Source organism: Dermacentor albipictus, chromosome 7, assembly GCF_038994185.2.
Source record: "Dermacentor albipictus isolate Rhodes 1998 colony chromosome 7, USDA_Dalb.pri_finalv2, whole genome shotgun sequence".
NCBI lineage: Eukaryota > Metazoa > Arthropoda > Arachnida > Ixodida > Ixodidae > Dermacentor > Dermacentor albipictus.
In genome coordinates, this window is record NC_091827.1 from 138,172,621 (window position 1) to 138,200,234 (window position 27,614).

Below are 27,614 nucleotides of genomic sequence, written 5' to 3' on the forward strand. Positions count from 1 at the left end.
GACCGGATCCTCCGCCGCTTCTTTTGGCCAGGGCAAAGGTACGAGGAGGATTGTAACTTCTGCAAAACTCAGTTAGGCACGCTCCAACATGTCATTGGAGTATGCCATTTCATCAAGGCAATCCCCCCCCCCCCTCTTACCTTCCCCACTACCCTACCCCAACCCTCATCCACCCTTACCGAGCGATGGGAGACATTGCTAACCAGCACCGCCCTGGTAGACCAGCTTGTCCTGATCTCCAGGGGCCAGGCAGCTAGGGAAGCATATGGGTCCCGCGAAGAGGGAACCACTTCCATTGACGGTGTCTAAGATGTCGAGCTCGGCTCAATAAAGTTGCTTCTCTCTCTCTCTCATGCTCGCTCCGTTCAAAGATACGTAGCTGCGTGAGAGAAATGCAAGCGACGCAAGACACTATCGACGGTCCCTAGCGGGTACCTTCAACCACTCGAGATTCCCACGAAACCATTCTTTCGGGTTGGTTTCTACTTACTTCACCCTTTTCCTCTTTTTACCTCTGGGAACAGGTGGATCGCTTTGGCCACGGATTACGCCACGCGCTACGCCATCACCAGAGCGCTTCCTACGAGCTGCGCCAAAGATGTCGCCGATTTTCTTCTACGCGACGGCATTTTATTACATGGAGCTCCGCGACAACTTGTCACAGACCGTGACCGGACATTCCTATCAAAAGTTATCGCGGACATCCTACAGCCTTGTGCGACGAGGCACAAGCTATCCACGTCATACCATCCGCAAACAAATGGCCTCACGCAGTCTCTCAATCCAACTCTCACAAATATGCTCGCGAAATATGTCTCTTCAGACCACTCTGACTGGGACCTCGCTCTACCTTTTGTCACATTTGCTTATGATTCCTGGCGTCCCGACACAGCCGGTTGCTGCCCATTTTCTCTTCTGCTCGGCCGACAACCAGCACTGCCCCTCGACACAACCCTCACTCTTCACGCGGCACCGACCAGTGAATATGCACTTGACGCCATCGCCCGCGGTGTCCACGCAAGGGAAATTGCCCGCGACCGCCTTCTAAAATCCCAAGAGAGTCAAAGGCGTTTCTACGACCGACAACACCAAGACGTGCACTTCCCGTCTGGTTCTTTGGTGCTTCTAGGGTCTCCGTCGCGTCAGGTTGGCGGGTCATAAAACCTTCTGTCTCGTTACACAGGCACATACCAAGTGCTTCGTGCCGTGACTCGCGTCACTTACGATATCGCCCCTGACGCCCCATCTGCTTACCAGGCCAGTGATATCGTGCACGTCACAGGACTGAAGCAGTACCACTCTCCCAGTGATGAAATTTAGACGCTCCGTGACGTCGCTTCTGCCGCCAGGGGATTATGCTACACGCTTGTTGTATTTGATTGTTTGAACGAGCCGCGTGCGCGCCATCGCTCGAGAAAAGAGGAGGAAGAACGAACGGGGCTCGCGCTGTGAATCTAACCGGTCAGCGCTGCAACCACTGTTGTAAATATAACTTGTAAATAGTTGTTCGTCTTGCTGACTTGTCCTTCGCGTAACAGTGTGAACCAAAATGCATGACGTCACAGCCAGCTGAGCCGGGAACTTCAAGGCGGCGTCTCTAGCACTCTTCGTTTTTCTGTTTTCTCGTGACTTCTTCCTGACTTTCGTGACTCGTTTTATTGCGGTAGGGTGAATTACTAACGCAGGTCGAGTAATTTTTTTCTTTAATGTCTTATTATTACATGTGAAACAGAGTTTTATTCTGTTGTATGGGATGCTGTTAATTTTACCAACATGACAAAAAAATAATTAATCCGTTCAGTGATGTGTCGTTGGAATCTTGTATGACCGATTTCTCGGAAGACGTGTTACTGTGACTACGAGCGGGCATTGTACATGTTTAACATTTCGTCCCTAGTAATTAGACCAATACATATCGATTGTCTTTTTTTTTTTAATTAGTCCACAACCGCCTCTCCTGTCCGCGGTTACTATCGGATGTAGCGTTGTATGTGCCTCGTCCAAACTTGCATAATTACAATAACTTCTATGTTAGATTAACTTCTACATAGAATACTGTAAGACATTTTTAACCTAACAAATCATTTGCCCGTTGATGTGGGCATTTCCAAATAACATATGTGCTCTGGAACTGTTTTCTTTTTGTCACCTTGTACTGCGGTTTGTTCACGTTTCGTGCTTTTTCTTTTTGTTCTTTTGTGAATTCACAAATACATTTCATGGATTATAGGTGTTCAGTGGTACTTCAAAATAAATTAATTGAATAGTGGTTTTGAATTCCTTAGGTGTAAAGGTACGTTATGTCTTTCTTATTTTTCTTATTTGCAATACTGCAGACCACTGCGCATTATACAAGGAACACCAATTAGTAACTGGATCAAAACTCTTGTCAACCGCAAGGTGTTCTGTGTATCAGGAACTTCGCGTTATTACGTTCAATTTCGAGCAATGATCGTATTGACCGTGTTGTTCAAAATGGCAGCACGGTCAAATGACAACGTCGTGTCGTCTTTTCACCGTGTGTTCGTCCCTTTTAGCGCTACCATCAGTCTTAAAGAATAAAAAGGCAAGTTTGTGTTTTGCACCAACCTCAAGAATATATTTTTTTCTCTTCCATGTTGGTGCACTGAACCGTAACACGCCATTGTAAAACGCGTCCAGAGCTATGGCATTACGGTTCCTGTGGAAAGCGCATCGTTTGCAATTTTTATAAACCTTTCGAAATGCTCCAATGCGTAAAGCTGATGGCGTTAAATACCATCATGCTTCATGCTTCAGACGTGGCATCCTATGCTTCTCTGCCCTCGTTAGAGCTCATATAAAAAAATAATAACGAGCCGTCTGCGCTCTTGGTCATGTACCAAATGGCTAGCTCTCCCTTCATTGTTTCCGACGCCGCACACTACTAGTAGATGCTTCGCGCTGCTAGAGTGTGCCTCTGCATGTAGATTCCAAGTTTCGCTGCACAATTCTCATGAAACACACAATAATAAAACACGCACGCACAGGATGACGTGCGTCATCGTGTTTGGGTGATTGTGGTTTATTTTCGTGTTTTTAGTTAAAACTACGCAGCGCAACTTGGTATCCATACTCAAGAACCAACACATTAAACTATTTTCGCCCCTGTGGTGTTAGGCAGAACGTCATTTCTCAACATTAAGGCTGCACAGGACAAATATATATCTATTTTCGTTCACTACTTTTGTCTTTCTGTCGAGCCCAGTTCAATCCTCTGATATGCAGTCAACTGAGAACTTCTATACCAATACGTACTCACACCGTTTGTTCTTTAGGGTGGCCGTTGCCAGTACACGCTGTATAAAGCTTCTTACTTACCATATGCACAAGTTGGCGTGCCGCAAAGAACTGCCTCGCAACGTATCGTGTTTTCAGGGTGACTTTGTTGCAGTAGTCAGTGTCTGATGGCTAGACCTAAAAAAGAAAAAAAAGGCATGTGGTGCGTATTCTGCCTATATTGTCACGTAGTATGGAGGGTGAAGAAAGCAGCAAAGCTGATAATGACAAAACTAGCGTTTTATTGGGCGAGCTTGCGCCCTCAAAAACAGGCTACACTCAAAGAACGGCGACAGCGGCGAACACAGTCGGACTTGGGCTGGCAGAGCGGCCCCGGGCTCGGCCAGTGTATCATCGGCGTTGCGGCGACAGGAAGCTGCCTGGTGACTGCGAACGGGACTGTCGTCGAGGGCTTCACTCTGTGGCAGTGAGTTAGTCGGCGAAGTCACCTGGGCGTTCACCTGGCTGTTGGGGCGGTATGTTGACGGCGAACCCTTGCTGTCCCATCTCACGGTAAGGAAATCGGCGGTAGATGTGGCCGGCTTCTCCGCAATGATAGCAAAGCAGATGGTAGTCAGAGGCGTGCCAAGCGTCAGTCTTTCTTCGAATGCTGCGTGCGTCTATGAGTTGTGGTGCTGGTGGTGGTGGTGGTGAACGACGGAACTGTGCCGTTACCGGGCCCTGGTGCAGGTGCGGAGGGGGAACGTGAAGGCGGGTTACGGCGTACGTCGTTGCTTCCTGCTGAGGCTGCGGCGACTGAGGTACTCCGAGTGATTGTTGCAGCTCCTCGTGTACGACATCCGCAATCTAAGCCACTTGAGGCAGTGATCAAGGGAACAGCTTCGGAAGCTTCTCTCGCATGACCGCTCTAATAGTTTCGCGCCGGTCGTCGGTGGCCAGTGACTGAACTCCGGTGTAGTTTGTTGGGTTCATGCGGTGGTTGAATTGCCGCTCCCGCATTTGCAGCGTCTTCTCGATGCTGGTGGCCCCTCGAAGAAACTCGTCGACGGTCTTCGGTGGGCTTCGTACCATTGAGGCGAAAACTTCCTCCTTCGCACCACGCACGAGTAGGCGGATTTTCTTCTCCTCGGGCACCTCGGGGTCGGCGTGGCAGAATAGACGGCTCATCTCCTCCGTGAAGATCACCATTGTCTCATTGGGCAACTGCACTCGGGTTTCTAGTAGAGCTTGGGCTCGTTCTCCGAGGCGCTTGTGTATGTCTGCAGAAAGCCGCCTCGCAACAGGGCCCACATCGTTAGGGTGGTGTCTCTGTTCGCGAACCCCGTCCTGGCGGCGCCTCCCAATGTGAAAAAGACGTGTCGCAGCTTGTCGCTGCAGCACCAGTTGTTGAAAGTCGCGGTTCATTAATAGGTCTTCAGACGACGATCCATGGAAGGTTGGTCGGTCCCGAGTTTGTTGCAGCAGGATGGGTCACGATGGGGCAGCCATTGGGGTTGCTGCCTTGGGCTTGATCCCTCTGCTCTTCTCGGGAAGAGATCCCTGTTCCGGTAGCAGTGCATGCTTTCACGGCTAGCTTGCTGGTCCTTGGCGACGTCGGTGTTGTCCTCGGTCTTCGATAGCGGCTTTGCGGGGGTGTTCGGTAGTTGAACGCACTAGCACCTCCACCAAATATCATGTAGTGGTACGGTGAAGAAAGCAGCAAAACTGATCTGGACGAAACGAGCATTTTATTGGGCGAACTTGTACCATCCAAAACAGGCTACATTCGGAGAACGGCGATAGCGGTAAACACAGTCGGCGATCGTCGAAACTGTGATCAGCTGGTCAAGCGCGTCAACTCTTATAGATCAGTCATCGAAGGTTCCAGAGCAATCGCTGGTGCCCGTGTGGCTTCCACAAAGTTCTACACCATTCCCGTCGCGCACACAAGAAATCGGATTACACAAGGTTCGCTGACAACAGACGGTAGATAGAACCATCGATGATGTTCGAGAAACTTCCGATACCTGCAGGTCCATCCTGCGCTGTGCGATAACATTCGTTAGGCGGTAAAACGTGGTCATTCGCTAAACAAGTACATGTGTCAATATTAATTATTTTCAGTGTTAATTGCCCGTGCTCATAAATAATTATGTTTCATGATTAGCAGACTTCTTGGCCGCCTTTACACTTTATATTTATTTTTTCTTTATTTCATCTTGCTTTGCCCGTTGCACAGGGGTTCTCAGTGTAATGTGTTTTTTCCCACTCTTTGCACACTAGTGCAAAGGCTTCATAGATAGGTATTCCTACGGTCTGTAATCAATTGTATTGTCATTAGTGTACTTATTATTAATAAATTAGCAGTCCTAAACGGTTTCAGTACTTCATAACAATATTGTATTTCAACATACTTGGTGACCATAAATAATCACCTAAATAACCTAATAAAGGCGAAGATTTTATCTCTAAACATAACAATTCTTTCTTACACTCTTTTTCGTCCTCCTTCTCCTCCTCATCATGATCAGCCTATTATATGTCAACTGCAGCAAGAAGGCCTCTGCCTGCGATCTCCAACTACCCCTCTCCGGCGCCAACTGATTCCAACTAGCGCCCACGAATTTCCTAGTTTCATCACCCCACTTAGTCTTCTGCCATCCTCGACTGCGCTTCCCTTCTCTCGATACCCATTCTGTAACCATAATGGTCCAACGGTTATCTAACCAGGGCATTACATGACCTACCCTGCTCATTTTGTTTGTCTTGATGTCAATTAGAATATGGCCTATACCCGTTACTCTGTAATCCAAACCACTCTCTTTCTGTCTCTTAAAGTTATGCCTAGCTATCTTCGTTCCATCGCTCCTTGTGCGGTCCTTAACTTGTTCTCAAGCTTCTTTGTCAGCCTCCAAGTCTCTGCCCCATATGTCAGCATTTCTAGAATGCACTGGTTGTACACCTTGCTTTTCAATGATACTGGTAAGCGTCCACTCAGGAGGTGACAATGTCGGCCGTATGCGATCCAACCCATTTTTATTTTCTATGAATTTCCTTGTCCCTCGCTGTCTTTGTGGTTCGTTTGCTCGCGCAGTTAAACAATGTTCGCGAATTTCCTTCTCATGATCAGGGTTCCCTGTGGTTATTTGACCTAGAAGCATGCTCCTTCAGACTCTAGAAACTGACTGGCGATCCTGAACTCTTGTTCCTTTGGCCGGCTATTCAACATTATGTTTGTCTTCTGCATATTAATCTTCGATCCCACTCTTAAACTCTCTCTATTAAGGCCCTCAAGCATTTTTTGCAACTCGTCTGCATTGTTGTTGAATGGAGCAATGTCATCGGCAAACCGAAGGTTGCTGAGATATTCGCCGTAGATCCTTACTCCTAAGCTTTCCCAGTTTAATAGCTTGAGTGCTTCTTCCAAGTGGGCAGTTGATAGCATTGGAGAGATTGTGCCTCCCTGCCGACCCCTTACTTTATAGGCATCCTCTCGCTTTTCTTGTATACAATTATGGTACCGTGGAACCCCTGTAGATATTTTCCAAGGTATTTACGTAAGCGTGCTCTATGACTGCTCGTATATCTAATGAATCAAAAGCCTTTTCGTAATCTATGAAGGCCAATACAGAGAGTCTTATTTTACTCTGCGGATTTCTCGATAACCTGCATAATGACATGGATGTGATCCATTACAGAGTACCCCTTCCTGAAGCCAGCCGGTTTTCTTGGTTCACGAAAGTCCAGTGTTGCCCTTATTCTATTTGAGATTATTTTGGTAAATATTTTTATGATACTGGGAGTAAACTATTGGGCCTATAATTTTTCAAATCTTTAACGTCTCCCTTTCTGTGTATTAGTATAATGTTTGCATTCTTCCAGTTTTCTGGGACGCTTGCATTTGACAGACACTTCGTATAAAGAGCCGCCTGTTTTCCAAGCATTATGTCTCCTCTATCTTTGGTGAAATAGACTGCTTTTCTTCATAAATTATCTTCATTAACTTCATAAATGACTTGCCATCTGGAATAACGTCATCTATTCGCCTCTTTGCTGATGATTACGTTGTATATCGTCGAATCTCAAACAGTAGTGATCAATCATTAGTACAACGCAACCTAAACCTAATCCAAATGTGGGGCTCGCGCTGGTTGATGGAGCCTAATACGTCCAAGTGCAATGCATGGTCGTTTCAGGCAAAAAAACTAATCTGATCTTTCAGTATTCTCTTAATTTGACATGTTTATCACATACTAGCTCTTACCGATACCCAGGCGTCCTCATTAACAGTAAACTTACATGGTCGGAGCATATATCGAATATTGTAACTGATACCTCAAGGTCACTAGGTTACTTAAAAAGAACACTACATCTGCCCCCCCCCCCCCCCCCCCCCCGCAAATCAGGAAAATAGCCTACGAAACCTTCGTTAGGAGAAAACTCGAATATGCTTCTCCCATTTGGAGCCCTTACCAACATAATATAATGACCTCTCTCGAGTCGGTCCAAAATCGTTTCATCAAAGTATAATACACACACCTCAGCGTAACCCACAAAAACTTCACTCCTGAACTACCCCCTTTAGCAGTAAGACGGAGAATGTCACGTCTCAGCCTGTTCCACAAGCTATATCACAACTTTTGTAACCTGCATGGTACACTGTTACTGCCACCCGCTCTAACTTCTCGCCGCCTGTTCGACTCCAACAGCGTCCAACGCCTTCATGGTTCGACTCTTGCATTCTATAAATCGTTTCTTCCCGCAGCCATTGAAGACTGGAATTGCCTTCCCGAAGCAGTTGCTCTTGAGAGAAGTCCAGAAAAATTCAGGCAGTCTTTAACTAAACTCTTCGTTAAATAACTTGAACTACGCATTTTTTGTTTTCTCGCACCATTCATACTTTACAGGCGTTGTCCAATAGAAGATATTGATTAACGTTATGCTTTGTATACTTTGACTTGTATATCAATGTCCGGTTGGGTGTAAATCTCTTATTACTAAATATCTCTTCGTTTGTTAGCTTATTCCTAACTACTTGCTCCATCCAATCCTTCTATGAAAGGATGTGTGTTTTACCTTTTTTTGTCTTGTGTTTTCCACTGCTCTTTACTGTATCCTTTTTTTTGTGTGTGTGCGCTCTGTACTTGTAACGTAGTTGGTTCATTGTTGAATAGCATTCGCTCCATTATATGTTCTTTCAATACTGTCCCCCCCCCCCTTGTGTAATGCCCTGTTAAGGGTCCTTAAGGGTTAATAAATGATAATGCTGAGGATGATGCTGCTGCTGATGATGATGATATTCTACTGCCGCTCTTCCTCGTTTCATGTCTTGGAAGGCCCTTCTGACCTCATCGCTGGTTATAAGAGGATTTTCTGTATCCTGTTCATTATTGTTTCTAATGGAGATATCCTGAGTCCTCTGGGTACAGGTCAGTATAGAATTCTTCCGCTTCTTTCACTGCATCTTCGAGATATCTGAAAATATTACCCTTCTTATCTTTCAGTGCCTACGTCTTGGTTTACACTTTGTCAAGTTTCTTTTTCACTGATTTAAGGCTACATCCATCTTTTACGACTTCTTCAGTCTTTCTCACGTTATAGTTTCGGATATCGCTTATTTTCGCCTTGTTGAACACTTTTGACAGTTCCGCGAATTCTATATCGTCTCTTGAGTTCGATACTTTCATTCTTTGCCATTTCTTTAATACGTCCTTTCATACTTGGCAGAGCTTGCTTACTAGTTGCCTTGGTGCCTTGCCTCCTACTTCAATTGCTGCCTCTGAAGCCAGCCTAGTTACGGTTTGATTCATTAGCTCTACGTTATCATCACCTCTCTGTTCTAAGGCTTCATATTTGACTTAAAAATTACAGCAGTGCTAACATATGCACCCACAAAGTAACAAGGACCAGACACAAGCGCTTGTGTCTCGTCCTTCTTACTTCATGGATGCATGTGTTTGCTCTGCTACAATTTTTAGTCAAGCATGCACTAGCTCGCCCAGAAATAAGCTTTAATGAAGCTTCATATTTGTTTGCAAGCACCAGCCTGAATTTGTCTGCTTTTACCCTTACTGCCTCTGGGTTGACCTGTTTCTTCTTGACCAATTTTGCTCTTTCTGTCTTCAAATTGAGGTGAATTCCAGTCCTCACTTACCTATGATCACTGCACTTTACCCTACCTCCTACCTTCTCCATCCTGCAATATGCTGGGACCAGCGGAAAGCAGGCAGTCAATTTCATTTCTTTTTTCCACATTCGGGCCTTTGCAGGTCCACTTGTGTTGCTACGCTTCCAGAAAAAGGTGTTCATTATTTGAAGCTTATTCCTTTCTGCGAATTCTTCCAGCATCTTTCCTCTAGCGTTCCTAGAATCAACGCCGTAGTTCCCCATTGCTAATTCACCAGCCTGCTTCTCCCCCACTTTTGAATTGAAGTCTACCATTACTACACAATACTGACTTTTGTCTTTTCTCACCGTTACCTCAACATCATCATAAAACTGACGTACTTCCTCACCGTCGTGACTGCATGTTGGACGGTAGGCCTGTACAACATTTATTATATACCTCTTAATAAATTTGGTTATGACTACAGCTAACCTCTCATTAATGCCGTAGAATTCGGCAATCTCGCCCGCTATGTCCTTATGGATTAGGAATCGTACCCGGAATTGCTTCTCATCTAGGAGATCTATATAGCAAAGGACATGTTCGTTATTCAGCAATGTGTAAGCCTCACCAGTTCTTCTAATCTCACTAAGGCCTATGATATCCCATATAATGTCTGATAGTTCATCAAAGAGTCCTGCTCAGCCAGCGTCACTCTAGAGAGTGCGGGTGCTAAACGATGCAAGGGTCAGTTTCCATTGGCGGCCTGTCCGAACCCATAGTTTTTTATCACAATCTGCTGCGTTACAGGTCTGACCGCCGCCTTGGTCAGGTGCTCCGCAGCTGCTGGGGACTGAGGGCCATTGGGTGATTGAGTGACTCATTTGGGAGGCAGTCGCAGAATACTGCACCAGGCAGGCCAATTCGTGTTCTTGTGAGGGAGTGTTCTGTTGAAGCTTAATGGGCCTTCCTAATTTGATTGCGCCTGGAACAGTGTAGCCTCACTCATTCTCCCCATCTTTTGCCGGTGACAGGCGTCACTCCAAGCCTGCAGATGTGCAGTGGAGGAGAAGAATTTCAAGCTCACGCTCGTCAAAAAAAAAAAACACCTCATAAAGGGATTTGAACTTCCGACTATGTCAACAGAGCATTCGACTTAGTTCAGTTTGATAATCCCGTAGGCGGCGAGGCTACCTTACGACCGACAAGTACAGGCCAGAGGGCCCTACATGCCTAAAAACTTCTTTGATTTATCCGCGATAGATTCAATGTGGAACGATTTTTAAACAGTTCTGGCCTCATTGTTCCGGAATCACGCTTGCGCAGACTGCCGTAAACTCGGCTAGTAAAACCCTACATTAACAGTTGCGAATATATTCTCGTGACCTACAGGAGTACAAACGGAAATCCGCGAAAAGGAACATAAGTGCAAATGTAGAAGAAATAACTGGACGCGAACTACGACTTTTCTTTTCCTTGATGTATATCTGTATGTACACTTTGCAACTGTTGACATAACAGTTATTTTTTGTTTGTTTGTTTGCGTGCTACTGCAAACCTTCTCATCACTTTTCCGCGTCCTTTAGCGCTGCAATTGATTTTTTCTTTTGCGAGGGTGACGGGGGTATCTCATTAGGAAGCCAGCGCATGGCCTCTCGGTAGAGTTCGTTTAAGTCCATTTAGTATATCTCGAATGCCTGAAAACATGCTTGAATTATCCGTGGTATACGGGCTTTGATAATGGCGGCAAGAGGCACGGCATAGCATTTCTCAAAGGTACTAACATCGTGGTTTCGGAGTCTCCCGTACGTACGCGCCATGAACACGGCATATATTCCGCAGAATTGACCGGCACTTTAACATGTGGAAAAAAATGAAAATTAGAAAATAAAAAAAACTTTCAGCGCTTACCGCGAATTTACTAGTCGCATCTGGAGGGATGTACGCCAAATAGATCACGGTCTCGGCTGCCTGTCTCATGCATCGGAGAAATCTTCCCGAAGGAGACGGAGCTGGTGCTGATGCGCCACGCAGGGCTGAGACGCCGGATGTAAAGAGGGTGCGTTGAATGAGACTTTCTCTCGAAGGCAAATTCTCAGTGGCTAGACGGGCCGCGAAACAATAGTTCTGAGCCGCGCGTAAAATAGCCGACCTGGGAAGCGGCCTTGCTATAAGGTTGGAAAGCGGTTGTACGACGCCCCCTTTAAGCGACAGCTTGTGCCTGCGATCCGTTGCACATTGTCTGTACACTTCGCGCGGGAAACCCATTGATATCCCGTTTGGCGCCGAACTCGCAATGCGTGCAATTTAGCCGTTGCGGATGCATGCTCGGCATCTACACACGAAAAGGGAAGCATAGGCACACATCGGCAGCGCGTTTCGGAGATTTCTGCAACCCATTTCGTACATCTTACGTGCCTAAATACTTCTTTAATTTATCCGTGATAGATGTGTTTTCCTGATCGCGATGGCTAACTAAATGTAGAAAGATTTCTAAACGGTTCTGGCCTCGTAGTTCCGGAATCGCACCTGTGCAGTCAGCCGTGAACCCGGCTAGGCGAACCCTACTGGCGTACCGACAACCGTTTAAAGTTGCGAATACATGCTCGTGATCTGCAGGAGTATCAAGTTCTAAGCCGCGCGTAAAATAGGCGACCTTGGAATAGGCCTTGTTATATGGTCGGAAAGCGGTTATACCACGCCTCCTTTAAGCTGCCGCGTGGGCTTCTGCTTACTTGTATAAAAACGAAGAATGCCACTAATGCTTACAAAACACGATAATCTTTCAAATTCTGTTTATGTACTACCATTTACGCGAAGGTGGTTTTCCGGAAGTTCGCAAAGCGGAGAACGATTCAAGTCATGTGCGCGACAACGTTTGCTTTCCAAGAACCTTACTCCAGGTTCCGAGCTTGAGCAGCACTGATTTGCTGCATTGAGTGCCCCGATGCAGAGGGTGCATATTGATGCAACGTGGAAACAAATACTCGGTCGGACGGAGTCACCGGCGGCTTTCTTTCCTCCACGTCGCGCTGATATGCTGGGCCCCCTAGCAGCCCATCAACATATTCCAGTGATTACTTTCAGCAATATAATTATTCGGACTCCTTCTGCAATCCCTGCCGTTTGGACCTGTTTTTACCCTCGGACCAGAACGAATCATTCTTCAACATCGAAGCTTCTTGAGAAATCCGTATTCGTTTCCGTTGTTGCTTCGAGCTACATTCGGGTTTTTGACAATTGTTGATTTTCAAAAAATGCCATTCCATAATTCTCGTTCAATTCGTGGTTTGCGCTCGACAGAGAAATCACTGACATTTTACATGTGGTCTTTCCTCTTTCTATACGAGAAATTTCGAACCATACTTTTGACAAAACTAAACAATGTCAAAGTCTTAATTACGCAGTAAAAATTACATAGCGTGGCTTATTAAAATAGCTCGCAATGGGTGTCGCGAAATACAGGGACATGTAGTATGGAGCTGACCGTAAAAGTATCGCGATCTCAGGACATTGCGCTCATTCAGATAAGAGCGCCTAGGCCTGCCACGTTGCGCCAAAGCTCGAACTGCGCGTCAAATAGTTGGAGAAATGTCCGCCAGATGAAGCTAGATGTCTTCCCTGAGACTTTCAGCCTCTCGAATAAAATTCTCTATGCCGCACTTTGGACACCAAAATTTCAGTGCCAATAATGCACAATGGCAGAAGAATGGACATGCCACACTAGCAGAATATTTAGCTTCGAAGAACGGGCGCAGGTTAAAGGTGTCAGCTAAACAAACGCTGCTTGCGGACTGCTTATACTTGCGCACTGTTGAAACTTCAATACGCACAAAGCAGGTTCAGTTTACCCTTGTTCTAAGCGCTTCTTTCATATATTTGTTTATTTCCAAGAAAACAACAGCAGCAACGATAGAAGACTGTCATTCTGCAAACGCCATTGAAGCAATAGATCTCTTCCTTTTGCTTTCGTTCTTTCGCCTCTTTTCGTGTTGGTCGGCTGCCGGGCTTTCTCTGCCAATTGAAAGGTGTGTGCGAATGCAAAGCTTTCCTACTCGTATTTTATTTATTTTTTAATATCGTTTTTTTTTGGGGGGGGGGGAGGAGGGGTACAGGTAAGCTCTGTGCTTATGCGTGAACATTTGTTTTGTGCTGAACGTATTTAATTTATCGGACGATGAAACAGGCAAACAAATAAACAAGTAACCTAAAAAATAAATCAATAACGGTAAAAAGAAAGTGTACTGGCCGTTGGCTGCACAGCCATCAGTTGTGTCTACTAGAGCTTTAAGGAGACTGTTTTCTCCAAATCGTAGGAAGTTGTTCCTTAGATATATATATATATTTTCTGAATACGATAATATACGGCAATTTCGATGTGCCTGTAAGGTAGGGTTGCCTGATTTTACATTGATATGAGAGATGATGACTTAAAAGAAACTATTACAGTGCACTAAGCGCTGTAAAGCGGGCAATAGAATTTCAGACGGTGAATTTCTGTGTGTATTGAAGTGACAGACCTCTGTTTTGAAGAATCATACGAAAAAAAAACAGAAATATAAAGAAATACAAACCAAGTTATTTCCTTACCAATATAACTTAAATAATGCTTTGTTCAAAAGCTTAAAATGATGTGCTTCCTACCTCTGCTGTATAGACTGGGTCTTTTACTTCCTGTAGGTCATCCTTGGAAACAATAGGAAGCTCGAATTGATTGTGCACTGTGACATCGTGTTCCAAGATAAGCATAATGCATACCGTCTAAATTGCCCATGCTCACTCCTGTTATTTCTCCCGCCAGATGTATTTAAGCTTTACTCTCATTGCACATGAGTAAAGGGGCACGCGGTTCTTCGACGCGTTGGTGAGCTTATCTTTTATCAACATCCTGCCACTGGATGCTATGACGAACCTAATAAAACAATCAGTTAAATATTTCACGTGATGCGTTTTCCCAGTTTTCACCGTCATTCAGAATTGATTCACAATTCAGAATTATATAACATACGCTTTCTGCGAGCAGCCGGTGTTTTGTTATGGATGCTAGTAAACATCAGCGGAACATAAACGCATCTTGGTTTAGCATATCGTCTAAGATTGGTAGCATGTAGCGGCGCAAGGCTTGCATATTGCTGCAGAAGAGCTGTCTTCATGTTTCGACCCGTAGACCCGTAGTTACAGAGGTGCCCTTAAAGAGAATCAACAGTTACGTAAAACAACGACCTGTTCTACGCGTTCGCGTACCACGCATCGACAACGCTGCGGTTAAGCAGCACCGAGTTGTGTCACAACGGGCCAAGTGCGTAGCCTAATCAATGTTGAAACGGTTTGGAAACGTGCTTATGCACACTACCGCTACAACTGGGCGCAATTCGTTTATTTTCATTCACTTATTATGCAATGTCGGGCAAAGACCAATGACATAGTGAATAAACTGGGATCTAGGGAATGAACTAAAGCTTATTTTCTGTAATTATTCCTAACAAGACGCAAGGCCTGAACAAGGAGCACACATGGCAAGGAGCTAGTGTCCTTTCTAGTACATTCCTTGCTCTTAGTTTCTTTGCTCTTATTAATCCTATACTAACTTTTGTCAGCCTCACTGCTGTTTCTCCGTGCTGTGGTGCCTGGGGGCATTCTTTTCCACTAAACAATCATTGCGTGCTTACAAATGTATCAACTCTGGATTACTCTCCAAGTAGCACAACCGTCTTCTTTAATAACAGGAGCAAACGAAAAGCTATATTTTTGCTCTTCAAGGAAACTGCGAGCACATTGCAGAACTGCCAACATGACTCAAGGAACAGTCTTTGATCAGTGTGGCCGAGCTTCCTAAGCCGAGCTCAGCACTCCAAATGAAAATCGCCGGTAAAAATGGCTGATTGGTTCGTGACATCACATGCCAATTTCCTGCATCAGACAAGGCTATTGAGATTCATTGAAGTGATGCGGGGAGTGCGGTGCATGCCTCTACCCGAACCTTCATACTTCTCGAGGCCGTCTCTGCTTTACTAAAGTAGTAGTCATGACTCATCATCATCATCATCATCATCATCATCCTGGTTACGCCCACTGCAGGGCAAAGGCCTCTCCCATACTTCTCCAACTACCCCGGTCATGTACTAATTGTGGACATATTGTCTTTGCAAACATCTTAATATCATCCGCCCACCTAACTTTCTGCCGCCCCCTGCTATGCTTTCCTTCCCTTGGAATCCAGTCCGTAACCCTTAATGACCTTCCGTTATCTTCGTTCCTCATTACATGTCTTGCCCATGCCCATTTCTTTTTCTTGATTTCAACTAAGATGTCATTAACTCGCGTTTGTTCCCTCACCCAATCTGCTTTTTTTCTTATCCCTTAACGTTACACCCATGATCCTTCTTTTCATAGCTCGTTGCGTCGTCCTCAATTTAAGTGGAACCCTTTTCGTAAGCCTGGTGGTTTCTGCCCCGTACGTGAGTACTGGTAAGAGACAGCTGTTATACACTTTTCTCTTGAGCGATAATGGCAACCTGCTATTCATCATCTCAGAATGCCTGCCAAACGCAGCCCAGGTCATTCATATTCTTCTGATTATTTATTTCAGCCCATTCTTTCTTCTAATTCTGATAGTCGTGACTACACTACTACTACTACTACTACTACTACTACTACTGCTACTACTACTACTACTACTACAACTACTACTACTACTACTACTACTACTACTACTATTCAAGCAACAGCTTCGGTTGGGTCAAATCTAGTGGCGAAGTGTTTGATGATGAAGCGACTTTCGAGAACTTTTTTTCTTATGTTACCGTCCATTACCTCTTCTACTGCTGACAGGTATGTTTTCAGGTCCTGGAGCACCTTTAAGTCGCATTGGGCGATCACGCCGTTCACTTCGCAGTCAAGTTGGCTAAGTTTAACAGCGCTATTTAATGACGGCGTCATAATGATCCACCATTCAAGGAATATCACACCACACGCCCGTTGTATCCGCAAATAGGTCCATACAAGCCTGCTACCCTTCGATGCACATTCGTCGTCAAACTGAACGCGTGAAAGAAGGTCAGCACGCGTGCGAGTCGCACAACGGTAATGTCACTTCTCCCGGAGCGCGATAGCTGTGCGGCGAAGCACTCCTCCCGCCACTCCGCATGACGCACGCGGAACGACACGGAGCAGGCAACAGCAAAAAGCGGAATGAGTTCACCGCGCCGTCGCGGCTGCGGCGGCAGCAGCCACCAGGGGCCGCGCCTTCGTTGGGAGGTAATTTGTCTGCTAAGTGGGCAAATGCAACCAACACTTACGAGCAAGGCCACACGAATATAAATGCACTTTAGAACTTGACCATTTTGCAACGCCACCTAGCGCTTCGTGCAGAAGTATAACTTAAGCCAATAAATGAACAACAACGAGAGCAAGACAACAACAAGGAAGCTTTTTTTTGCCAACAACAGATGGCGCTACAAAAGCGGTCGCCCAGATTCCGTCCCGACCATTGAGCGCGGCTTCTCTGAGTGCTGTGCTCCATCCTTTCCGCTCCGACGCGCCGGTGCGTGAAGGGGAGAGAGAATCCGCGGCTGCGACCGCCCGCCCCCCCTCCCCCCCGCCTCCCGCGCCCGACGTGAGCGCGCGAGGTATCTCGGGATCGGTGCGTTCAAGATGGCTGCCCCACTGGGATCCCACCGTGCGCAACGAAAAACGGCACAGGTGAGCATATTTCCTCGTTTTCGGTGTGCGCGCGTCGAGCCTTCTCGCGCGCGGTCGAGAGCGGCTGGGCGCCCCGGCCGAGGGTTGCCCCGGCGGAGGCGCGTTCGGCAGTGGGGCCGGCAGCAGGGGCCCGAGCGCGTCGCGGCCCCGTTAGAGCATGGACGACGCCGAACTGGCGAGTCGTGTAGAAGACGTTGCGGCGGTGTTCGAACTGGAAGCTTCCCATCCTTTGTGTTAGCAGTTCGGTCCAGTCCATGTAGCCCTAATGGAAAACACGCACAGCTTTGAAACAGCCTCGGCTCTCGCGTTGTCGACCGTGTTCGCCACAAGGTGTACTTCATCGCTGTCATCAATGCGTTTGTAGAGCAACGCCTGTTGCCAGGAGGCTCACTGCCGAGCCGATATGGGGATTAACGTTTCCCGATAAGGAAGGCTACCGCGAAAGCAACTTCCGGAGCCAAATGTCATCTGCGTTCACTGTGCCAGCAGGCACAGTGCAGGTGCACTTTGTGAAACCAACGTCCATGTTACATCTAATTACTCTCCCAGAACATTTGGTCAGACAGAGGTCTGAGGCTATGTGCTATGTGATGTGTCACGCAACGTAAGGGAAGTAGTGCTAATGAGACTTTTTTTGTGTGCAATGCACCTATACCTTTATGTGGCTTTGTCATTGACGTCATTTGAACACAGCACGCTGGTATGTTCGCGTCTGGTCTCTCACTTTGACGCGGAGCAAACTTTCTCGCTAAGTAACGGGTGCTTCTGTACCTGGCATTTATTACTCGTTGCAAGCACAGTGGTTCTCTTAGGTGGCTCATTCTTTTTCTGTGTAACTTGCATAACAATATGTTCTACCTCATATTATGCGGAAAATACAGACCTTACAGACAATTGAAATATTTTGTATAACTTGCGTGTGATTGCGTACCACCCACAGTAGCACCAAAGAACTTGCAGTTATTGCAGGCTCAGCGCTACTGGGTGTCTGAGAAGTTACTCATACGGCGATTTTGCTGTTTCAACATTCTCTTCAACATTTTTCTAATTTCGAAAGCTTATGCACGCAATCTCCAGACGAAACTCACGTATGGAATTACTCCTCAGAAATATATCCTTTCAGTTATACTTGTATGCAAGAGCGTAGCACAACTCTCATTGCCCACAGGAGAGCCAACTTGTTACACCGTCAACGCAGTGTTCATCGCTTCGTCATTGTTTCGCTTTAGTTTGTTCTATTGACCGTCGTAGAGTATTCAGCCCCGTAAGGCAGCCGCTATTTGTCCATTTTCCTACGAGAAATACTCTTCAAAGATGTTGGTGTGCCCTGTGCCACCGTCATTAATTAATTAATTAATTAATTAATTAATTCATTCATTCAACATGAAGAACTCTTTGGCCATATGCGACCTTTGCGCAAACAAAATCCATAAATTTCCCGGCCACGGCGGCCGCATTTCGATGGGGGCGAAATGCAAAAACACCCGTGACTTAGATTTAGGTGCACGTTAAAGAACCCCAGGTGGTCGAAATTTCTGGAGTCCTCCACTACGGCGTGCCTCATAATCAGCATGTGGTTTTGGCACGTAAAACCCCATGATTTTTTTTTCAACATCCATAAATTATCATCATCACGAAAGGAATTTACCGTGGCTATAAACCAAGTAACGCTGCAATTGCATCCCGATTTGTCCTTCTGATAAAGATGGCTTCAGTTATCTCGTGCAATGTCTTTCCTTTGTGGCAATAGCAAAAATAACCCTGCAGAAAGCGCAGCAGGTGCGTTGCATGTTGCGAAGGCGCTTACGATGTTCTGATCATCAGCAGCAGTAGCCTATCTGCTTGCACTACCGATAACATCTGCCCTTTGCCGGCCGTCTCCAGTTACACCTGCATCGTGTCAGCTTTTTATCTTCATACCTCGTCGACAGAGTTTCCCCTTCCCTTGGCACGCCCACCGCGTTACTCTAGTGGACCACCGGCGTGAGAGAGAGATAGCTCTTTCATAGAAAGCTTTGTCGGCGAAGAAGTGTTCGACCAGCGGCTTAACATATCACGTGACCTTTAGTGCGGCATTTGTTCGTTTTAGGTATGAGAAGCGCTTTCATTGTCCCTTCTACTTGGTGCAGGTTGAGGCATTTCTTCACTTCGCCTCTCTCACTTTCTGTCCCTTCTACTGACGTCACTCCCATCGCTTGCTGCACGGACCTCTCAAGTTGCTATCTTCATAGTTTAAGCACCACAACTTAGCAATTTGCTTTTGAACCACACCATTATAAGCTGCCATTCATGAGTTTGGAGTGCTTGCTGTATGCGCTCATAAGTAACAGCGCTGCGCAGTGATACCATACTCTGTGCCTTTGCACACGTTGCGGGATGGTGCGTTTGTCGCGTAACCTTCACTCAGCGTCAGAAGCCGAAGGCATGCTGCCATGCTAACAACATATCGACAAAGTCAACATACATTTCTTCCCTGGGTAATATGGAAAGACGGCCTTTCTTTTTCCTTTGTTAACACTCGCGATATAAAAACTCAAGGTAGCTGAATTTTCGCTCTTCTTTGTCCTTTCGTTAGAGAAATCCTCCGTACTATTTAGATCAGCATCATTTGCCAGTTCAAACTCATGGCAAGAACATTTGTATGAACCAGCTTGAGATGTCCCGTGAAACACCTCGTACGAAAGTATCGTTGTTTATACGGGCAACTTTGCTAATACGCGTACAGAGCGTTGTGCGAGCTGCGACTCATTTTCCGACTGAAGAGCCGGCGTAATTTCAGGCTCATTCCCTACAAATGAGAAACAAAATAAACGTAAATATTGCCAGCATTCCATTCGACTGTGCAAGAATTAAAACGCGCGTTTCGTTTACTGCCTCTTTCGCTTGATGACTAAACAACATAATATTGATTGTATGGGATTACACAATTTCAGCATGAGTGATTAATTACCTTATGACATCTTTACGCATCGAATATTTAACATTATCCTTTGGCATAATATTTTCAGTTGAGCAGAGCGAACTGAACAACCTAATATTGATTGTATGGGAATACACAATTTCAGCATGAGTGATTATTAACTTTGTGACATCTTTACGCATCGAATATTTACCATTATCCTTTGGCATAATATTTCCAGTTTAGCAGAGCGGACTGCTGTCTCTTCAATGCAGTGAATGTTTTGCGTAGCCTTCCTTCTTTGGATTGAAGCGTCCGCTAAATTGGTTTGTGTTGTTGCCAAGGGTGTCTGACGGAACGCAACCAGCGCTTTAAGCGCATCGTAGAAGAGAATGTGAAAGGGCTTTTCCGCCAAGTGTTGAAGACGACCGACTTCAGGCGCTATGTATTTGTGGCTAATGAAGGTGGAATAAGTTGCTTACCTGTACATTCATAAGACCCCTTTAACGACACCCGGTAGGGTAAATTTTATCTCGAAATTTGCCCACTGACTGGGAATCTCCTCATGCCCAAGTTTCTGCAGGCTGTTTTTTATTGTTTTTTTCTTTTGGTACACTTTCTTAGTGTCTGCAATTACTTATCAAGTAGTAGTCTGAGGTCCACATTTTAATGTGGACCTCAGACTACACACAAAAACATGCTGAAACACAGACAGACAATGACAACTCAGACAGAACCAATGACAAGGCAGACATTTAAATTGGCAGTTATATGCAAGTTATAACTCTTCAAAGGGAACTTAGTAGCATAAATATGTCACAAAGCTGCATAAGATGTCACAAAGTTAATAATCACTCATGCTGAAACACAGACAGACAATGACAACTCAGACAGAACCAATGACAAGGCAGACATTTAAATTGGCAGTTATACGCAAGTTATAACTCTTCAAAGGGAACTTAGTAGCATAAATATAACTAACACTTGGCGCATAGAGAGCTTCAGAATTTAATATTTTTGCCAGTGTTGATTAACTACTGTGCTGTGATTTTAGGTTAAGACTGTATGTAATACAATATAATACAGTATGCTATCAGCTGGAGAACTTTCATGTAAATTTGGGGAATCATTTTCTAGTACTGTTTCGCTAAGTGTTTAAAAGAGTGCGGCAGAATACTTACCATTTCATGCTATCTTTCCATCATCCCGAAAACCTTCCGCGAGGTTTCTATCCCTTCCTTGTCATTCTCTGCTATATCAACTCCCTATAAAGGCGAGTGGGTGCCACCTCATACAATGCACATGGTTTGATGGCCAGCGTACTCAAAATACGCCTTTGTAATGCTGGGCTGAACGCCGTAGACACGGGTTAAATGAGAACACCACAGAAGCAGCCATGCAGGATGCAGTGCACTACAGCAATGCTCTTACTACGAGAATATCTGGATAGCTAACAAACACGGGGTAAACTGAATTTTGCGTATCAAGTCGTCACATTCAATAAGACGAAAAAATACGCTGACCAAAACAGCTCTGATGCAATCTAAACACAAAGCGCGTCTTTTGCAGACCAGGTCTTTGGTGATTTGACGCGCCTTTAGCGTAAGTGGGATCTTGCCATCTATCTGGTCGAACAATGGCCTTTTTGACGCCTCCAGCGCGTGGTAGCTAGTCGAAAAGGCGTCTAAACGAAGGTCTCGACGATACGAGAAGCGAGATCTAATCGCAGAGGTGGGTAAAATTATTTACACAGGCGTAATAAGCTGCAGCATAGTCAACAATTAACTACATAACATCATAGGCTGCGCTACCTCCTGCGCTTAGAACGAAAGAAAGCTGAGCTAGTTGGTAAGGATTCATTATGCAAAAAAGGTGAGGCGTGCAGACAGGGCACATGAGACGAGAAGTGGACTACACGAACGCCGACTATCAACTGAAGGGAGCAATGAGGCGAAAGAAAGAAGACAGAAAACTCATCTGCGCAAACTCTGGAGTGGTATCACCACGTGTCAGTCGAGTAAATGTGCCGGTCTACGTGGGAGATAGCTGTTAAGGCACTTAATCTCTTCTTTATGTAAAGTAATCGAAGGCTGACTCACACACTCACTTCCACCAGTATAGATATGCCACGCCTCTACCATAAGACGCGTATGTTCATTAATTTCAGATCGCATTGCAAGCAATGAACAATCAAATTCTCATTTTAAGACGTCTGACCCAGTCCGACCGTTATTTAATTACCTTGTGGAGCATCCCAGGTAGCACGAAAGAGATACGTAACGTTTTCGTAGCGTTTATCCAAGACGATAAAAATGGGTTAAAGAAGACACGAATGAGAGAACTTCGGCGGGATAACGTCGTATATGTCTGCTAATGTTCGGCTTAATTACTTTCTTGAGACGATCTGGAACAGGTCTGCAAGACGTATTCGAAAAGCCGGTCTAGAAATAGGATTGGGAAAGACACAAGTAATCCCTTTGCCAAAGCTATTCGTAACCAATTTCTAAACGTTTTTAGGACGTTATCAAAAAGCTGGTCTAGAAGCGGTCTTGAAAGGTTTACGATCATCTGAAGCTAATTTTCGCGGGTGACGGGCGCGATCAGACATCGTTGTTCAAAACACGCGTTTAGTTTCGCCTCACGCGACTGGCCTATGCTGCGCAGACGTCGTCAGCCGCACCCGTTGGCACGGCCTAGGCCAGTCGTGTGAGGTGAAACTGACCGGGCGTTTCGAACAACGACCTCCAATCGCGCCCCAGATGAGTAGAAGCGTGGGTGTTGACTGTTAGGGCCATGGCGCAGTGCCAAGCTCTGTTCCCCGCATGGCTGGCGCATCCTCTACCAAGTCGCACGAAAATGAGCCTGTTAGGAATAATAAATCCTTAATACCGCCTTCACTATGCTACGATGCTTACAACCACAATGGGAATGACATCCTGCAAAGAACAAATGGCCATGTCTTGGCAGGTGGCCAGACCAAGCCCTTCATGCCAAGAGTGCATGAAATGAGAACATTGTGACAAAGCAAAAACACTTTATTAAAATGTAATCCTTATGCAAGGTTCGAGCAAACTTTGTGAGAAATGCAAATAGAAGTAAAAGTACATCGACAATGACAAAAGTCGCAGAAAGGATTCATAATGAACTCGAAACTGAACATTCACTAGCACATAAACAAAATTCCAAGTACACATACAAGAATGAACAGAAAAACCTGGAGTGTACTAAAGTGTCTAATTTATCATAGTAAAGTGCACGTGCTATTAGATGGACTAGAGTTATGCAGAAGTGACATCGGAGCGAACGGAAGAAGTAGACTAAAATATGCAAGAGTATGAATGGGATGGTAACTGCCTCCAAGCAATGTTACCAATCAGCTAGAAGCTTGGAAAAAGCACAAAAAGAAATACCGCCGCAAACCATCATAAAAAAATCCTGTGACAGAAATAAAAAAAAATGGGAACAATGCGAAATTGGAAATATTGCCTTTAGGATATATCAAAGAAGGTAATGGCGAGAAAAAATAACCGTACAACAAAAAATCAATAAAGTGAAATTAGTACAGAATACTTAAACGGGGGATTCAGTGTAACAAGTGAACACTACTGTAGTACAGCGAACGATGAGACAGTAATGCTGCATCTTGCCACTCCAGAACGTGAGAAATGAATATAGAAGCCTCATATTAGAAACTTACATAAACATGCAAATAAACTGGAATGCACTGGAAGCTGCATTTGTGTAACAAAGGAAGCAATGGTCAGAATAAATAGTAAGTGTTTTATCTAAAAAGCCCTTTACAAGAGGCAAAGTTGTACCTCTCTGGCAAAAACAAAGTTGCAACGGATTATTTGCGAACCAGCAAATACATTAATTAGCACACTCACATGTCACACTTTGCGCACATCTCCAGTCTCCTAAAGTAAAAAAAAAAGCACTCTGAATGAGAAAAACGTTTAACACATGTAGCCCAGAGCAAATTCTTTGCCAGTTCACTCGCACTTTCACATCCAAAAACATTTGCCACAAAGTCCAGGCACAGTTCCATTGATGTTTACCAATTCACCCCCACTTTCACGTCCAAAAATATTCGGCACACAGTCCAGGCAGACCTTCATAGATAAACAGCTTGAAAGCACCCTACTGATTATTGTGCAGTCCCGCTGCTGAAAATAGAACGGCCGCACACGCTGGTAGTGGTTTCAATGTAGACACACTTGCTGCCCTTGACAGGTATGCTCAGATATCTGCACTGGTGCTCCATTTTGTGCGCTACGCACTATGTACTACGCTGGTAATTGAAATGTTTTGAATGCACAAGTATTGGCTTCACCAGAAAGACTTGCCCGCATACCACCACTGGCATATATATGCACTGGCTCTTCACTCAGTAGCATTGAACTTAAAGTGTTCCCTATGTGGGAGCCATGCGTAAAACCGGTGTCACACGACCACTCTCGATCGCCATCAAGCCCGATCTGGATCGAAATTATCGATGCGACTGGCTCACTCTCGTAGCTTGCGCAGAGGAGCCAATCAAGACCGAGAAATGCGATCTGTAACGGACTGGATAGCGGCTAAAAGAGCCCTGTGTGAAACCGGTCTCGAATAATGCACAGACGCACGCTAGGAAAATGTGTTGCACAAGGACAAAGAACTGCGACATGCCCTGTTGTGCGAAGCGCGCGAACAGACCACATGTGTGTGTATATATATATATATATATATATATATATATATATATATATATATATATATATATATATATATATATATATATATATATATATATATATAAAACTGCGACAGCGCTTCGCGAACTCCATGCGCACACATGGCACCCGCACGAACTCGGCAGGGCGCCGTAAAGCGCGAAGGGCGCACAGGGTACATTCAGACACATGTCCCAAACTGCAAACAATCGTACTACCTACAGCACACAAGTTATTTTATACCAAGGGTATGCTCGACTCACGTATGCAGTATCCACTTGCGAGTTATGCAGCGTACATGCTGTATCCATTCGCCAAGTAGTAAAATTGATAACAAGCACAACGCTACAAGGGACTCAATACATTACTACCATTGGAGGCGTCAAATAAAATTGAATTTGGCCGTTTCATATATTGGGCACAATATATGGACACATGTGGTACACGGTAATACCATGAAACACCCATCACATGGGTAAAGGGGGCGAAAACACAATCGAGAACCTGAAGCGCAAACGGTAAAAACACGGTATGGTGCACGCAAAATTCTGTCAGTGCGCTGTAGCGCGAGGGAAGAAAATAGGGCGAGGACTTGACCTCACCTTTTGGGATACCGCACTAGTACTGAATAATTAAAAAAAAGCCTGTTTGAACCAGTTCCCTTGTCTGTAACACTCTTGCTAAACGGGAGACTAAAATACCACGATGACGGCTCTATTGCGGAGATCGGCAAGGTGCGCACAGACAGAAATTTTGCCGGCTTTCTTCGCATTCTGCAAAATGCTTTCTGGTTAGGATCACGCGTAGCGGCTGATCCCGACGCTAGGGACACACAGGCACGATTTCGTCCCTCTAACTTTCGTCCTTATACTGCCCTTAACGCCTCAATTACAGCGTCAGTGAAAAGGCGCCTCACATAACATGACAATGAACTTGAAGAGCTGATTGGTGCCCTCCACTCCGCGCTCTCCAATTGAAAACACCACTCATTTCCAAATTAAACTACACAAACAGATCGCACAACCCAAACTAATAACAGAACGTCGTTTTCTTGACGGCAAAACCCTGCAACACTTACATGACAAAGGGCAGTGGCAGCACATCCAGAACAGCCGCTACCATACCACAGCGCAATGCAAGTGCGATAACGCTATTATGCCCGGCTCAAACATATCGCACAACCCAAACTGATCACAGAATATCGTTTTCTTGACAGCAAAACACTGCAACACTTACATAGCAAAGGGCAGCGGCAGCACATTCAGAACAGCCGAAAACACACCACAGCGCAATACGAGTGCGGTGACGCGACGACGCCATGAGGACGCGACTATGCCCGGCTCGCCCGGCTGCCCGGCATCACGAATCACGTGGCCACCTTGGTCACATGATTTGACGACGGTATCACCACCTTGCGCAAGATTGGATCGCGCGATTGGAGAAGCCGCTAAAGAGGCTGACGCGCCGTGGCGTGGCGGTGGCGCCTTGAGTCGTTTTCGAAACGTATTCACCCCTCGTTTTTAAGCTGTCTTGTTTGGAACGTCTTTGATGCGTCGATTTTGGTCAAAAATCCGTTTCAGACGTTGAATTCCTTAATACGACGTTTTCAAGACTTTGTGTGCTACCTGGGATAAACTTAGACCAGTAATATCTGATAAGGAAGGTTATATTGTAATGATGCCAGATGACATGTTTTCAGAAAAAGCGATTTCAGCCATAGAAAAGAATTTATAGCCACTAAACTCAGGCCCTTGGTAGTTAAGCACCGTGTGGTTTACCTCCTGTCAAGAAATAATCTTGATAGGGTTGCCTCTAATGTCAAGAAACCAAAATCCCTCACCTTACAACTGTATTTAACGGCGAAGACCCATAAGCAAGAAATTCCTTTTCGTGCTATCATCTCAGAGAAAGGGACGTGGCAGGTCTGTGTCGCTGGTTACCTACAGAACTGCCTCGCTTCACTATTTTTTTCAGACCCCTTTTGCTTGCGTAATTCTGAGGCACTAGTTCAGTATTTGAGAGAGGAAAATCCTGGTGATTGTAGAGCTTTTATTATGGATATTGAAGACCTCTATAACTCCTTTCCGCAGGACGGGCTGCTAAATTCCGTAAATGAGTACATTAAAAAACAAGTGAAAGAGTCGGCTTTTATTGACAGAATCGGTGTTTCCGCGGCAGCTTTTCTAGCGATTATTTTAATGTACTTAAAGTTGACACTGACTGGGTGGAGAGATGGCGTGTTTCTGCAGAAATCAGGCATTTCTCTGCATGTATTGGCTCAAAAGTTGCCCCTATTCTTAGTGATACTTACCTGAGTAAGGTTGACAGCAGCTTAGAGAAAGCCTTAGGTGATTGCGTTATCAAGACATTTCGTTACGTTGCTGATTACCTGATTTTCTGCAATAGGGAAGACTTCGATTCCGCGGCTGCCTCAGTAAGTAAGCAATTTAACATTTATGGAGGAGGATGAAAGTTTACCAAGGAATTTTCTCAGCGACGCATAATTCAGTTTCTGGACATTTCCTTGGTGTTCCAACAGAATCACGTTTGTTGGCAGTACTCCCCAAGATTTTCGAAGCCGTTGTTGAACTCTCAATCCAAGCATCCCAAAGTAGTAAAAAACGGAATTGCCATGTCGTGCCTTAAGCCTTCTCTCACCAGATCCTGCATGCACAAAATGAGCGCCAGTTTTAATGCACAGGTCCGGCGCCTATTAGAAGCAGGTTAGCCTAGTTTAGCAGTGGCCACTGTAGCTGAGCACCTAAAGAAGTCGGTTTCGAGGGGGACGGACGTGATTACTGAAAGCAGTAATAACAAAAAAAGAGTAGTGGCTATTCCGTACGTTCATTCAGTGTCGCACAGGCTTGAAAAAGTTGCAAGTAGATATGATGTTAATGTTGCTTTCAATGCTACCAATGAGCTAGGTAAGATATGCGTTGTCGTGCAGAGGAAAAAGGAG

The 27,614-nt window shown here is 45.3% G+C and overlaps 1 protein-coding gene across 2 annotated transcripts in view; it reads left to right on the forward strand.

The window, feature by feature from the left end:
- The window catches only part of Asator (tau-tubulin kinase asator), a 476,910-nt gene that overhangs the window by 85,504 nt on the left and 363,792 nt on the right, over nt 1-27,614 (forward strand). The window contains exon 2 of one of the 2 annotated variants that reach the window (XM_065425394.2): nt 16,792-17,044. The exons of the other annotated variant lie outside the window; for it this stretch is intronic. The gene's annotated coding sequence lies outside the window, so the exon portion shown is untranslated. The remainder of the gene's footprint in view (nt 1-16,791; nt 17,045-27,614) is intronic. 2 annotated transcript variants of the gene reach the window in all.